Source organism: Macrotis lagotis, chromosome 1 (assembly GCF_037893015.1).
Source record: "Macrotis lagotis isolate mMagLag1 chromosome 1, bilby.v1.9.chrom.fasta, whole genome shotgun sequence".
NCBI classification, from domain to species: domain Eukaryota; kingdom Metazoa; phylum Chordata; class Mammalia; order Peramelemorphia; family Peramelidae; genus Macrotis; species Macrotis lagotis.
In genome coordinates this window covers 563,218,214-563,230,280 of record NC_133658.1, presented here as the reverse complement: position 1 = coordinate 563,230,280, position 12,067 = coordinate 563,218,214, and the positions used below count along the sequence as shown (strand labels likewise).

The 12,067-nt window shown below is 37.4% G+C and overlaps 1 protein-coding gene across 4 annotated transcripts in view; it reads right to left on the bottom strand.

The window, feature by feature from the left end:
- Positions 1-1,929: 1,929 nt before the first annotated feature.
- The window catches only part of LOC141507115 (OX-2 membrane glycoprotein-like), a 74,985-nt gene continuing 64,847 nt past the window's right edge, over positions 1,930-12,067 (bottom strand). For all 4 annotated transcript variants that reach the window (XR_012474077.1, XM_074214506.1, XM_074214502.1 and 1 more), the window contains one exon: positions 1,930-11,514. The gene's annotated coding sequence lies outside the window, so the exon portion shown is untranslated. The remainder of the gene's footprint in view (positions 11,515-12,067) is intronic.

Genomic DNA, 12,067 nt, shown 5'->3' with positions numbered 1-12,067 from the left:
AACATTTTCTGCTTTTTCTTATCAGTAAAGGATGATGGAGAGGTTCATAAAGGAATCTTTGGTATTAGTAATAACATACCTTTCAGTCTTCCAAGCTTTCTGTCCCCAGCTCTCTGAGCCGTCTGGTCAGCAAGGTGGTTACCCCTAGCTTCTGACTGTTGTCCTTTGATATGCACTACTACAATAACAGGGGGTTTAAGTAAATTATTTAAAACTTTTCTTATTAGTACATCATGGACCAAATCTTTCCCTTTACTATTTATCATTCCTCTCTCCTCCCATATTTTCCCAAATATGTGTACCACTCCCCAAGCATAATTGGAATCAGTATAGATAGTCCCTCCTTTGTTTTCCAATCCTTTTAATGCCTGGTTCAGTGCATAAAGTTCACAATTCTGAGCAGATCATCCTTTTGGAATGTTCCAGCTTGAACAACTGTATTTTTGTTCCCATCTATTATAGCATATCCATTCATCCTTTTTCCTTCCACCACCCTTGAGGATCCATCTACAAACCAATCTTCCCCACCTAGAATAGGTGATTCCTGTAAGTCCTCTCTCACTTTAGTCTGAAAATTTGCAACATCCAAACAACTGTGTTCTAATTGCTGAGAATCCTTGGGGGAAGCAGACAGAAACTCAGCTGGATTCTGGTTATGATCCTGAGTTAGCATCAAATCATCCCTTTCTAAGAGAATTGTTTCGTATTTTAATATGCAAGAGTCCATTTCTGTTGTTCATCCTTCCTTCTAATAAAAACTTTAGTAGCTTCCTTCAAGAGGGTTCCAAGGGGCTCTTCATTCCATAAATCTATCTTCTGTAACTTCCTAACTATGTCTAACCAGGCATTGGTTATAAAATAAATTTTGAGCCTATTTTCCCCTTCTGAACTATAGGGATGTATCCCTGAATATTTCTGGATCCCTGCCTTTAGTCTCTTTAAAAATGCTGATAGGGACTCATCTTTAGTTTGCCCTAATCTCAAAGGCTTTCTTTAAATTTTGGGTCTTTGGGAAAACATTCTTAATTCCAATTATTATTAATTCCCTTAAATCCCGCATATGGGCTTGAAGCACTGGGTTCTTGTTGTCCCAGTGGGGATCCCAGATAGGAAACTTGTCTTCCCCAAGGGGCACCCCTCCCACCCCTAATCCTTGGAGGTGGTGAGGGCCCCATTCTAGAATAACATATTCATAATATGCATGAGCTCTCCCCAGGTATTCAACCTCAGAACACATCCAGTCCTTGGTGGAATCATATTTGGGCCAAATTACTCCACCACCCAAATTTTTATTCCCCATATAAAACAATACTTAATCATCTTTTTCTTATCCTTGCCTCAATATTTTGGTAATTGATCCCAATCTTGCAGCCAGCTGTCTTTGGGTATTTCCTGATCTTTTGTTGCAACTTTTACTTTAGTGTTCCTTCCCCATAATTTAGCGCGAGGTCCATCACCAGCCACCTTCGAGTCTGTGACTCAACAAATTATCCTAGTCTCTCTACTAGGCTCACAGTGTGGGTCACCTGCCCACCAGTCACCCTAGAGTATTCGGTGTTCTGATGAGTCAGCTTCCCCTTTGGCTCATCAGATTGCTTACCTCTGGGTTATATGCATATAAGTTGCCTGACTGCAACTCGACCAGTCAGGTTTCCTTCAGGGAAATTTTTTGGATTTGTTCCTGGGCTTTTCTTCCACTAAGTTACTCCACTTCAGGTTGTTTGTCGCAGGGAGAGGGAGACTCCACAAACAGCATCAAGGACTGTTAGAGTAAAACTCTCCAACAGGAGCCTGTCCTTGAGTTGAGTCAGGGTTCTTCTCTCCCCAAGACCACTATCCCAAATGAGCACCCAAAAACTGTAGGGGTATTGAGACCCTAACCCAAAATGACTACTCGGAGTGGCAACAAAGAGTTAAAATTTGGGAGGGTGGGAGGGGTGCCTCTTGGGGAAGACAAGTTTCCTATCTGGGATCCCCCCTGGGACAACAAGAACCCAGTGCATCAAATTAAAATTCTTGCAAGAAACGGGGCAGTTCCTAACTATGAGAGAGGAAACAGGAAATGCCAAATTACAGAAGCTGAAGCAGGCTTAAAAAGCCATAAAACCCACAACCCATTCCCCCTCCTCTTTTCTGCTGACCCTTACAATAATTGGTCAAACTTGATAGCTTTCCCAGGAAGGTCTGTCTTTGTTTGCATCTTATATGGTTTGGGTGACATAATTTTTCTAGCAGGAGATCCGGGTTCTCACGCTCACCTTATTCTTGAGAAATAGAAACTGAGGCCTATGGCTTAGACTAATTTAGCACATGTTTCTGAAAAGTCAGCACTTTGCCTGTCACACTAAGTAATTCTTAGACAAAAGGAAGTTTGGCATAGTGCATAGGGAGCTGACCTTGGAGTGAAGATCTAGGTTTAAGACTAGCCTTTGAGACATACAGGTGGTGTGATCTCCAGCAAGTTAGTCTTTCAGGGGTCCTGGCAATTCTCTAAAACTCAATAGCAATATGCGTACTAATCTCTATTGCTAGAGGGAGCTTCCTCACAGAAAATTCCCTAAGGGAAATAATAAATCTTGTCCCCCCCCCTTAAAAAAACCCAAACTTAGTTTGGAGGTTAAAGTTTTCTGGGAGAAAAGGAGCTCTTAATAAAGTAGGTTTTTCAAAATAGTCGGTTCTTGTCCTTCATTATTGAAGAAGGTCAAAATGACATCACAATGTTTGAGATAAATTACAGTGCGTCTGACAGCTTGGGCACAAATAGTACATGTGAACACTTGGGGTGTTTAAACTTACACAGCTCATGTTTCCTTTGAGTCACTTCAATTTTGCCTTCCTCATAGAGTGCAGCCCCCTCACTGATGAGGGCATGCCATGCTGGGTGGTCTTGTGTCAGTGTGTCCCATGTTGTAATATCAATTCTAAAGTTCTGAAAAGAACCCTTTGGGGTGTCCCTGTAACACTTCTAATGACCTTGTGAGCACTTGCCCTGTGTGAGTTTTCCATAAGATAGTTTTTTTGATAAGCATATGTACATCTGACATTCTAACAACATGTCCTGCCTATCGTAGTTGCACTCTCTGTAGTAATGCTAGAATGCTTGGCAGTTTAGCTCAAGAAAGGACCTCAATGTCTGGTATCTTCTCTTACCAGGTGATCTTCAGAATCTTCCTAGACTGCCCAGATTTCACAGATATATAGCAAAGAGGTCAGCACAACAGCTCTGTAGACCTTCAGTTTGGTAGTCAGTCTAATTAATACATCTTCTCTCCCACATTTTCTTTTGGAGTCTCCCAAATACTGAGCTAACTCTGGCAATGCAAGTGTCAACTGTATTGTCAATGTGTATCTCTCTGAAAAGGACACTGCCAAGGTAAGTGAACTTGTCCACAGTATTGAAAACTTCTCCATTTCCTTTAATTGATGGTTCTACATATGGATGGTGTAATGCTGTCTGATGGAGCATATGTGTTTTCTTGGTGTTAATTATTAAACTAAAATGAGAACAAACAGCAGAGAATCATCTATACCTTGCTACATCTTAGCTTCAGAGGCTGCATTGAATGCATAGTGATCTGTAAATAGAAGATCATGCACCAACACTCCTTCTACTTTGGTCTAGACTTGTAGCCTTTGCATCTTTAAAAATAACTAGATACCCAGAATGTTCTAAAGACCATTCTTTCTTTTTGTAGGCAAACCTATGCAAGGAGAGACAGATCCTGCCTCCATGGTTGTGGGGCTTTGGCCACAATGGTATGAAAAATAATTGGGCATAAGCTTGCCCCACATATCATTTTCTAGACACCAGTGGCTCCCTACCCTTCCACACAAACCACAGATGGTTTAAATAATGTCTAAATTCAGAAAATATTTTGTATTTTTCCCTATTACAATTCCTGTCCTTAATCTGTCCTAATCCTTAATCCTTAATCTTAATATGAGAGAAGACATAATAGAAAAAGATAAATAAAAATCTTGAGTTTTGGCAACAACCCCCTGACTGTTAAAAGTTACCAAACATATTTCCCTGTAAGATCTTTATTTTTCTACTAAAGATAGCTTTCCAAACATTATTCCAACATATTAAAGAGAATTTAGTTGTCAAGAATTGAAGTGTGTAGAAAGAAATAAGAATCACAGGCCTCTATTTGGCAGTGTTCTTAGCTCTCTGTTTGATCTCTATGATAAGCTTCCAAACCTTGCCTCTCTCTTTTTTTTGACTGTTCCTTATCGTTCCTGGTAAAAATTATGTTTTTGAAGTTTCAACCAAAATTTACACAGTTCTGACTTTTTCAAGATTTCAAGAAGTATTAAAGAAAGTCACTTAACTCCTCCATGTCTCAGGCAACTTCTTGGATCTTCTCTACTAAATCACAGGCTGTTTGCAATCCATATCAGTGGAAGGAATTTCTGTACTAGGAATTCTCTATCCTGATGAAACTATATTATTCACTTTAATTTACATTTCAGATACATCATATTTTAATATGATTTCAAAAAAGAAATGGTAGAGTAAAACTAAAAAATAAGAAAAGATAATGAGTAGCTTTGGATTCAGAAGTTGTTTAGCTGTTTCAATTATGTCTGCAGAATGAATTATACATACAGCCAATGCAGGAATTTGTTTTGCTTCATGCTGTACATCTGTTCTAAGGGTTTTCTTTTTAAAAAATAGTATTTTATTTTTTCCCAATTGCATGTCTAGATGATGAAAAACCTAGTCTAGTAGTAGTCTAGTAGTAACCATCTCTAGGTCAGGGTGGGGAAGGAAGGAAAAAAAAGGTGGGAGAAAGAAAGTTACATGATAACTTTATTATATATTTAAAAGGAATAGGGGAAGCTAGGTAGCATGGTGGACAGAGCACAGAACCTGTAGTCAGGAGGACCTGAGTTCAAATCTGCCTCAGACACTTAATAGTTACTGACTGTGTGACTTTGGACAAGTCACTTAACCCCATTGCTCCACCCCTCAAAAAATATACAAAAAACCCAAAAAGGAATAGCAAGTAGTAAATAATAAATTTGTGGTGTCATATGCAATCACTTCTTTCTATCCTATTTTATAGAAATGCTTGTTTTATTTCTTAAGTTCAGAATAAAATTTTTAAAAAATTTTCAAAGTGAAAAAAGAGAAACAACACAAAAATATAGACAAATGTATATTCAAAATGTATACAAAACTTGAAAAGAAATCACTTTAAGGGAAGGAATTGCTAATAACTAGAGATGACATCTGAGCAAAACCTTTAAGGGAAGTAGGAATTATAAGAGGCAAAGGTGGATAGGAAGAAGCTGGCTTGAAGAAAATCTTATACACTGTCACTGAGGCAGGAGATGAATTATGTGCAAAGAATAGCAACTATGAAATATGACTAGAATATAGCATGTATGATGAAGATGTAGGAGGAGTGAAGGATAACTGATGAACATTCATGTGCTAATCATTTGATCTCAGATCAGAAGGATGGTACCCAATATGTTTAGTAAATTCACTCTGTAAAAAAAAATATAAATAAATAAATTCATGCTGTGGTGAATTTATGGGAAGCCATGGATGGATTGCAGAGGATGGGAAGGTATGAATAAATTGTAATCTGTATTGGTGGTAAGAAATGTCCATATGGATGAAATCAAAGATCCATATGACTACTTTGCTGGAACCTACACTGTTTTTTACTAAGATGTGGAGGCAATTCTATCAACAGTAAGACAGTGAAAGCCTGGTAGGTCCCACCAAGCTCCAAAGGCATCTGATATGGGCTCAGCAGGGACAGATTGTGTGCCTGTTAAAGCAACCTCATAGCTTGTCAACCAGAAAATATATCATGAGAAGGTGAATCATTGCGATCACAATAGCTCATGTATTTATGGATGAAGGTATGGAAGAGTTATGGTCTGTATCAGTGAAAGGAGCATTCACATGGATAAAATCATGATTTTTTAAAAAAGATATTATCTTTCATTTTATGGGAACATATGATTTAGAATTGAAAAGAACTTTAGAGATCATAGAGACCACTCCTTTAATTTTACAGATGAGGAAACTGAGGACCAGAGAGGCAAAATGATTTGTCCATGATTATGTAGATACTAAGTAGCAGAGCTTTGATTTGCACACAGATACTCTGACTTCATATCTGATGACTGTATAGGATGGAAGATCCCAATGATGAAAAAAGACAATGGATTGATCTGAAGTTTTAAGCAAAGCAGTCTGAGATGAGGCTGGACTCATCTGTTTGATGGTACCTCTCTGATATTGTGATTAGGAACTCTTCCATTGGTCATGAAGACAGGTCTCTCCATCATTCATCCTGTTAAACAACTTCCTCAGTCCTTTCTCTTTGGATCATTATGATCCAAATTTATTTTGCCAAGGACATTGATCCACTTTGTAAGGAAACCATGAGCTCTCCCCAAACATCTTCCTGTGAGCTATTGTCTTTTGTGAAAGAGCTGTGTAGCTTTTAGTAATGAATCAAGGAGAAAAAACTTGTACAACTTTGGTTTGATAAAATCACTGGTCTTCTAACTTTTTTCAAACCACATCTACCCTGTTTCTAGGCTCTAGGCTCACTCTTTCAAAAGTAGCTTTGACAACAAAAATATAAACAGGGTTTCCTTGGAAATTCAATGCCATGTGATGCAGTTGTTTTTAAAAATCATTTCTTAGTTTTTGCTCCTTTAGGAATTTTCCTCCAGTTGAGTAGAGACCCAAATTCTCCCATAGTCTGTTACCTGTTGCCTCCCTCATCTCTTGTTCCTGGGCTAAGGTATCATTACTTAAGTAAAGACTCAGATGCAGTATCTTTTACCTCTAATACTGCTAAAATTCTCACATTACATTTTTCTCACCCCTAAATCCATCTCCAAACACACTTACAGGTATACATTTCTCACTGGAATGATCCTAACATCATCATTAAGGAAACATACTGTGGTCCAGTTAGCTATCTTGACCACTGGGGAAAACCATCCTTGCATTAACATATGTGGAGGTACAATAGGTACAATAGAGGGGAAAGGGAAAAGGGAAAAAGGAAGAGGATAAGCATTTATATAATATCTACTGTGTATCAGACACTTTGTTATTAACTTTTACAAATTATCTTATTTGATCCTCACAAAAACCCTACTAGGTAGATTCTGTCATTCTTGTTTTATGGTTGAGGAAAACTGAGACAAATAGAGAATAAGTAATTTGCCTCAGTTATTCCTGACTCCAGGTACAATACTCTACTCATGCTATCTCCTAGATGCTTCTAGAAAGAACATCAAACTTTTGTTCAAGGGAACTTTTAACTGAACCTGGCTTTAGACTTTGAATAAGTTACCTGTGTAGTCCTCAATTTCATCATCTGTAAAATGAGAGAATTAAGAAAAGGTGATCTCTAAGATGCCTCGTCACTCTGAGATACAATGACTTAAAGAGACATCTGCAGAGCAAAATAAAAGGACACACATAAAGAAATAACCTTAGAGATTCACAAAGAAAGAAGGTCACCTTAGAAACAGTCATTGGTCACCTTAGATCTCACTAGAACAACCCATAAAGATTGTCTATTATAGTAAAAAGGAGATGAAATCTGCTTTGGTGGAGGGAGTAGTCACACTGAAAAAAATCACAGATTGTAACTTCCCATTCACAAAGGAAATGGATCACTGAATTACTGCTAAAATATTTGTTGTATAAATTCCAAACTTTGTCATCTGAATGTCAGTTGAAGACCCTAGGAAGGGTTATTGTTTATGAAGAGAACTAATGATATCATATGATGATGTCTTGATTTATGGTTAATTGTATTTGAGTCAATTACACAAAGTTATCAGTCACACTCTCTCTTTCAGAGTCTTCAAAGTCCAATGGCAAGATAAAAATCAAGAAGACTGGTGCCTTTGATCACCTTCATGGTCGATGGAACAAATAATTCTCATCCTCCCATCCCCTGGAGCAGACTTACTGGCTCTTACTCACCCATAGTTTTAAGAATTGTTGGTTTCCATTAACTTGGTTTAACTGGTCTACCAAGATGGTTTTACTGAGGTATGACCAGTGTGCCTGCTACAGTTTTCTGGAGCCATAGGTGAAAATGGACACCAAAGATGAATGAGCAGCCCTGAAACGGGTTCAGCAAGCCCTCACACCAGGGTTACTAGTTCTTTATATTCCACAGACTTCAATGTGTATGCTGTCTTCACATATTTTATACTATAGAAGAGGTAATAGATTTTTTCTAATTGTCTGGGGAAGGGAGTCAGAGTTAGAAGTTATAGGACTCCATATTTCAACTCAATATGAAAGAATTTTATAACAATTAGAACCTTATAAATTGTAATGAAATGATTTGGGAGTGGTGAGATTTCTCAGCAATGGGATTACTCAAGCTTATATATAGATAACTACCCAGGTATGTTGAAAATTTATGCTTCAGGTAGATTTATAACTTTAAGGGTGGATTAAATCACCCCCTTTCAACTAGAAAAGTTTATTTTTATAAGATTCTAAGAGTGGATATTGTGTGGAAGAGAGGCAATGAGAGAAAGAGAGGGGAAAAATGAGTGAAAGAGAATGAGAAAGACAAAGAGAGAGACACAGACAGACAGAGGAGAAGAGGCGGGGGGGAGTCAGAGAAAGACAGAGACAAAGAAAGAAACAAAGATAGATAGACATGAGTTACCTGGTAATGTTATCTTGAGTTGAAAGGAAAAGATTGCTTCTGTAAAAGGCAACTTGCTGCTAATCCCTCGCTTAACACTAAACAAACACCAAATGAGAAATTGTGAGATGGGAAGGAGAAGAGTTTTAGGAAGGATAGAAAAGTACCCAGCCTACCCAAGAACAGATTGACAATAATCCTGGGATAATAGAAGCTATGTCATCATACCAGGAGAAGGTGGAGAGTGAGAGAGCAAGAGCAAATGAGAGTGACAGAGGCAGACAGAGACAGAGCAAAACAGAGAGAAAGAGAAGAAGAGAAAGCAAGAGGGAAAACTGAGTGAAAGAGCGTGAGAGCAAGAGGGTGAGAAAGACAAAGAGAGACAGACAAAGGGGAAGAGACAGAGAGAGAAGGCAACTAGGTGGTACAATGTATAGAGCAACAGGTTTGGTATCAAGAATTCAGTTCAAATATAGACCTCAGACATTTACTAGCTATGTGACCTTGGACAAGTCACTTAACCTTATTTGCCTCAGTTTCCTCATCAACAAAATGAGCTAGAGAAGAAAATTATAAACTACTGCAATATCTTGGCTGAGAAAATCCCAAATGGAGGCATGAAGAATAGAACATGACTGAAACTACAGAACAACCACCCTGGATCACAAAGTCAAATGTAAAGTTTATTTTTTTTAATTTAATTAATTATTTCTTTTTCCAGATACATGGAATGGTAGTTTTCAACAAATTTTTTTGGCAGATTTTTGAGCTTTACATTTTTCTATCCCTTCCCTCCCCTGGATAGAAAGCAAGCTAATATATATGCTCTACAAGTATAACCATGCTAAACATAGATCCACATTAATCATGTTGTAAAAGATGAATCAAATGCAAATGGAGAAAAGAGAATATTAGAGAGAAAAAATGACATAGAGAGAACTTTTAAAAAATTAAAGATAGTAAACGTTGGTTTGCCTTTAAACTCCACAGTTCCTTCTGTGAATATGGATGGTACTTTCCTTCCCCAATCTTTTAGAATTGTCTTATTATTATATTGCTGAAATGTACAAATTCATTAGAGTTGATCATCACCCTTCTAGTTCTGCTCCAAATGTGAAGTTTCAAACGAAATTTTTGATGTGAATTCCACATAAGGGTTTATTTAGTCTAGAGGCAAATTTAGACTAACAAATAGGGACAGACTCATATTGTGAATTGAAGGGGCCTGAAACAAATTATTTATACATTTTTATCTTACTGCAATAATATTGACTATAAGAAATGGATTCCTGAAAAGTGGTAGGGGAGGGGGGAACAGTGGAAGAATATAATGGGAAATGTAAGTGATTAAAAAAAACTATCAATAAACATTATATATATATATGCATGAATATATGTGTGTATATATTACATATACATATATACCTTCTTGATGCAATTCCAAAATGCTGAGGCTGAATTTGTAATGGCTATAATAAGCACTGTGAATAGGAGGTCCATTTTTTAAAGAAACAGACTTTTCTAGCTATGAGCAGAGGAATTGAGTAGATGTGGTATTGTGTTTTGAAGTAGATTTAATTATGGACTGGCATTTTAGTAGATGTAGGGACCTCCTGGTGAGGAAACTCCCTCTGCTAATTCAGATGAACATCTCTTCTGCTCTACCTTTGAGACTGAATTGACTTGGAAAGGTAAGGTGAAAAGTAATATTTTCAGTTAGTATGAGGGAGCTAAATGAATTAGATATTCTGTTAAAGCCTTTCTATGTACAAAACACATAGTTGGCAAGAGCACAAGATATAAAAAGATTTGTAATGTTATGAAGGTAAATAAACATCATAAATTTAGAGCTTAAAGGCACCTTGCAGACCAACAAATCTAATTCCTTCAATTTAGAGATGAAACTGAGATTGATAGAAATTTAGTGACCTGCCCCAGAGTCACAGAGCTACTGTCTGAACTCAGCCTCAAGTTTTCCCAATCCTAGCTTCAGAACTCCATCTGCTCCACCACCTGACTGCCTCAACTAATTCAAAAGCAAACAGTCATGAAGACCTGAGTTGAATTCTGGTTTCAGACACTTACAAATTGTGTGACCTTGGGCAAGTCACTTAACCCTTATTGCCTCACTTTCTTATCCAAATAAAATCACCTGGAGAAGGAAATAGTAAAGCATTCTAGTATGTCTGCCAAGTCATGGAAAGTCAGCCAGACTGAAAAGACTGAACAACAACCACAAAGCATATCTTCTTTGGTCCTTGACACTCTCCTATCCCTTTTTCTCTCTTTTGTTTTAATGAATTTTTTTGGAGGTGGAAAGACACTTTAATTCTTCCAGTTCAGGGGAAGCTAGGCTGTAGAGCACCACCCCTGGAGTTGGAAGGATCCAAGTTCAAATCAGGTCTCAGATATTTGACTCTTACTAGCTGTGGGACAATGGGCAAGGCACTTAACTCTGGATTGCTTCACAAAAACAAAAATTTATTCAATTCAACTGGAGGATTTTACAAAAATTTTATAGGAAGGAAAATTGAGATCCAGCTCTTAATTGTCCCCAATCACACAGCATGGTAGTGTTAGAACTGGGAACAAGAAGCCAGAACTGTATGAACACAAGGAGACTATTCCATCATGATCTTTATTCCTCCAAAACACAAGTTTTTCCATAACTTAGAGAGGAGAGGGGCATTCTTGCAAAAATCATAAATTCACAATAGAATCAGTTGTTAGCAGGAATTCCTAGTTGTCCTTCAGATTCTTGTTCCATTTCTTTCCTTCTTTTAGGTTCTTTGTGGTCCCAGACTCTTCTTTTGCTTTTGAGTCACGTATGTTAGAGAATGACTTGGGAGGTTGGCTATAACAAAGGACAAAGTATCAAAGGACAGAATAGAGAAATGGCCAAAAGAAATGAACAGGCAATTTCCCAAGGAAGAAATCAAAACAATTTATAATCATATAAAAATGGTCTAAATCATTATTGATTAGAGAAATACAAATTAAAACAACCTTGAAGTATCATTTTATGTGGTTAAAATTATGAAAGGAAAAGCAACAAATGTTGGAGGGATGTGGAAAAATTAGGAAACCAGATCCAAATATTTTCATGAGAATTCTTGTCTAGAGTTATTAAACTACCTAGACCATTTGACTCAGCAATACCAATAATAGGACTATTTCCAAACATGATTAGAGAAAATGGGAAAGAACCTATATGTTCTAACATGATTATAGCAACAAGTGGCAAAGAGCTAGAAATTGTTGATATGTCCATTAATTGGAGAATGTATGAATAAATTGTAGTATATGATTGTGATGGAATGATATAAGAAATGATGAGCTCAGGCACCTAGGTGACACAGTGGATAAGAGCACCAGTACTGGAGTCAGGTGACCTGAGTTCAAATTCT